This window comes from Biomphalaria glabrata, chromosome 12, assembly GCF_947242115.1.
Source record: "Biomphalaria glabrata chromosome 12, xgBioGlab47.1, whole genome shotgun sequence".
NCBI classification, from domain to species: Eukaryota; Metazoa; Mollusca; class Gastropoda; family Planorbidae; genus Biomphalaria; species Biomphalaria glabrata.
The window spans coordinates 33,789,891-33,793,657 of NC_074722.1; the positions used below are offsets into that span (position 1 = coordinate 33,789,891).

The 3,767-nt window shown below is 28.2% G+C and overlaps 1 long non-coding RNA gene across 1 annotated transcript; it reads right to left on the bottom strand.

Annotated features, from left to right (window-relative positions):
* Positions 1-2,882: 2,882 nt before the first annotated feature.
* Positions 2,883-3,494, bottom strand: LOC106051662 (uncharacterized). Its single transcript, XR_008774054.1, has 2 exons — positions 3,378-3,494; positions 2,883-3,283 (listed from the first exon to the last, which is right to left on the bottom strand). It is a non-coding gene; the product is annotated as an uncharacterized LOC106051662 (long non-coding RNA).
* Positions 3,495-3,767: the final 273 nt, after the last annotated feature.

The following is a 3,767-nucleotide window of genomic DNA, read 5'->3' on the forward strand; positions in this document are numbered from 1 at the left end:
TATGGTGTGTAACTGCGCGTTTTCTGCATATAGATTTAAATCATCTCTGTATAATAGGCGAGATTTACTTTTTCTAAATTTAGTGTCTACCTTGTCGTCCATACGTAGTGCAAATGGAGGAATTTAGATACCGGAAGTGGGTTAAACTCGGATGTAGATTTATCTTCCAGTTATCCAGACTCTCGCTGAACTGAATCAGCTGCTTTTTTTTTTTTTTGTAGTCGATGTAGCACATGTTAAGTTTCTTTTTCTTCTATTAGCTTGGTGCAATATAGTATCATCTATGGTTAGATGTAATTTACAGCCCATCGACTCTTCAATGCAACCTTATTGTTCCTCTGATATGTATACATTTTTTATTATTATTTCTATTACTATTAATACTATTATTATTAATTATTATTTTGATTAATTATTATTTTAAACAAATTTCTAACTCCTAATGACCTGTAAAAGGAAATATAAAGTACTAAACTCTTAATGAGTTCTTTGGACAATTTAGAAACTCCCAATTGACATTAAAAAAAGTTATAAACTCCTTACGAGATGTCAAGGGAAATGTGAACTCAATTCTAAGCCTCAAATATATGTACTATTTAAAGAATAAAAAAGAAGCAGTGTGTCATGTGGCAAGCACAATGGCCAATAGCTTAGAATGTTTTGCTACTATTAAAATGTTTTACTGCTATAAAGTTGTAATTCTTTTACTGTTAATAAGTTTCTATGTTTTATTGCTTTTTAATTATAGTTTCACTGCCAATATAAATAAATGTTTTACTGCAATAATAATGTTTTAATGTTTACTGTAGGCTACAGACACAAATGACCTGTATATCATCTGCATTACTTGTCCACCATTATAACTAGAGTTAAGCCCCATTCACTGTCACTCTAGAAGTATATTTTCAAAAATTCTACAATTCTAGGTATAGAAATAGAATATCTACACTAGAATTTACATAGAAAATATAGTCTACTCAGTCTTATCCAGATCTAGACTAGTACAAGAGCACTAAATTTACTGCTTTTAATAAGTCTGAAAGTAACTGGTATTATAAAGTTTATTTTATTGTTATAAAGTTTAAATTTTTCACTGCTGTTATAAAGTTTGAATAATTTACTGATATTATACTGTTTTAATGTTTCATTGCTATTATACAGTTTTAATGTTTCATGGCTATTAGAAAGTTTTAATGTTTCATTGCTATTATACAGTTTTAATGTTTCATGGCTATTATACAGTTTTAATGTTTCATTGCTATTATACAGTTTTAATGTTTCATGGCTATTAGAAAGTTTTAATGTTTCATTGCTATTATACAGTTTTAATGTTTCATGGCTATTATAAAGTTTGAATGTTTCATTGCTATTATAAAGTTTGAATGTTTCATGGCTATTATAAAGTTTGAATGTTTCATTGCTATTATACAGTTTTAATGTTTCATTGCTATTATAAAGTTTGAATGTTTCATTGCTATTATACAGTTTTAATGTTTCATTGCTATTATACAGTTTTAATGTTTCACCGCTATTATAAAGTTTGAATGTTTCACCGCTATTATAAAGTTTGAATGTTTCACTGCTATTATAAAGTTTGAATGTTTCACTGCTGTTATAAAGTTTGAATGTTTCACTGCTATTAGAAAGTTTTAATGTTTCACTGCTATTATAAAGTTTTAATGTTTCATTGCTATTATACAGTTTTAATGTTTCATTGCTATTATACAGTTTTAATGTTTCATTGCTATTATAAAGTTTTAATGTTTCATTGCTATTAGAAAGTTTTAATGTTTCATTGCTATTATACAGTTTTAATGTTTCATTGCTGTTATAAAGTTTTAATGTTTCATTGCTATTAGAAAGTTTTAATGTTTCATTGCTATTATAAAGTTTTAATGTTTCATTGCTATTAGAAAGTTTTAATGTTTCATTGCTATTATACAGTTTTAATGTTTCATTGATATTATACAGTTTTAATGTTTCATTGCTATTATAAAGTTTTAATGTTTCATTGCTATTATAAAATGAAATGCTTTACTGCAATAATAAAGTTTTAATTCTTTACTGTTATTGATACAGTTTTAATGTTTTTCTGCTATTATAAAGTTTGAATCTTTCACTGCTATCATACTAATTGGGCACTAGGAAATAGTTGGGGAAAAGTAAAATTGGTTGTTCAATGTGCTGCCCACACAACACCCTTGTTAACTGTGGACCACAAAAATGACCTTTTCATCATCTTTAGTTTTTTTACTTGAGACCATTAAAAATAAAGTTAAGACCTACCTACAGGCAAATTATAAAAATTCTGTTAAAAAGAAAAAAAAAGCTTAACTAAAGGGGAAGAACTCTGCCCAAAAGAGTATATCAATAGTGTACAAGTTATTTCCCTGATTTGATATCAATAGTAATTATTTGACAAGTGTATTTTTTAAATTGATTCATGTTGTTGACATTGTTTATATAAGTATCTGTAATGATTCCCCTTGACTAAGTTATTGAATGTTGGATTGTTATTATAGTGTGTGTTAAAGTCTAAATAAATTCACTCATGAATCTGGTGTCATTTATGGTTATCAAGTGTAGCTCTTCTAGTTTAATAAGTGGTAGCATAGCGAGGTTCCAATCCATGAACCTCTGGGTTATGGGCCCAGCATGCTCCTGCTGTGCATGCTTTGTTAGGTAGAGTAAATAGTTATATATTATCAAATTAATCTGAAAATGTGTGAGGGAGAAATATGTTTTAACAAATTCATCCATATCTGTGAATACTGAAGGATTTGTTTCCCTTGTTGGTATCAAACAAAATAATTAGGCCTACCAGATGTTTTTATTTATTCATTTCTTGTCTATGCTAATAAATAATTTCACAAACTTTCATCTTGGCTATCATCAAAATACACTTTTTATTACAAGCAGCCCATGCAAGTGTCTGTAAATCACCAGAATGTACTTTATTTTGATCTGTAAATCAGCAGGATGTACTTTATTTTGATCTGTAAATCAGCAGGATGTACTTTATTTTGATCTGTAAATCAGCAGAATGTACTTCATTTTGATCTGTAAATCAGCAGAATGAACTTTATTTTGATCTGTAAATCAGCAGAATGAACTTTATTTTGATCTGCAAATCAGCAGGATGTACTTTATTTTGATCTGCAAATCAGCAGGATGTACTTTATTTTGATCTGTAAATCAGCAGGTGTACTTTATTTTGGTCTGTAAGTCTGCAGGATGTACTTTATGTTGGTCTGTAAGTCCGTAGGATGTATTTCATCTTGGTCTGTAAATCAAAACAACTGAATATATTTGCTAAACATTTTTTTTTCATAAAAAATTTCTATTTTATTTATAATTATTTTCATAAAAACACTTACCTCAAAATCCTTGCTATCCTGTTACTTTTGAGTTTTGGACTTCATCTATTCTTCCTGTTTAGTTATGTATGCAGAGCATTTGAAATAGAAAAAAACAAGTTGTTATCTTTAAAATGTAAACCTATAATTAAATAATACTGTGGTAACTACTATTCAAAAGACTGTACAGATATGACCAAAAAAAATATATAGAACAATGTCAACACCTTAAATCATAATCTTGGCTGTCATCCTAAGTCACGTCTTAATTACCAGTAGTCCAAAACAACTGAATATATTACCTGAAAATATTTGTTTTAGAAAACTTTGCTATTTCATTTAGAACTATAGTCATAAAATACTTGCCTCAAAATCCTTACTATTCTGTTGGACTTCATCTGTTCTTCCAAT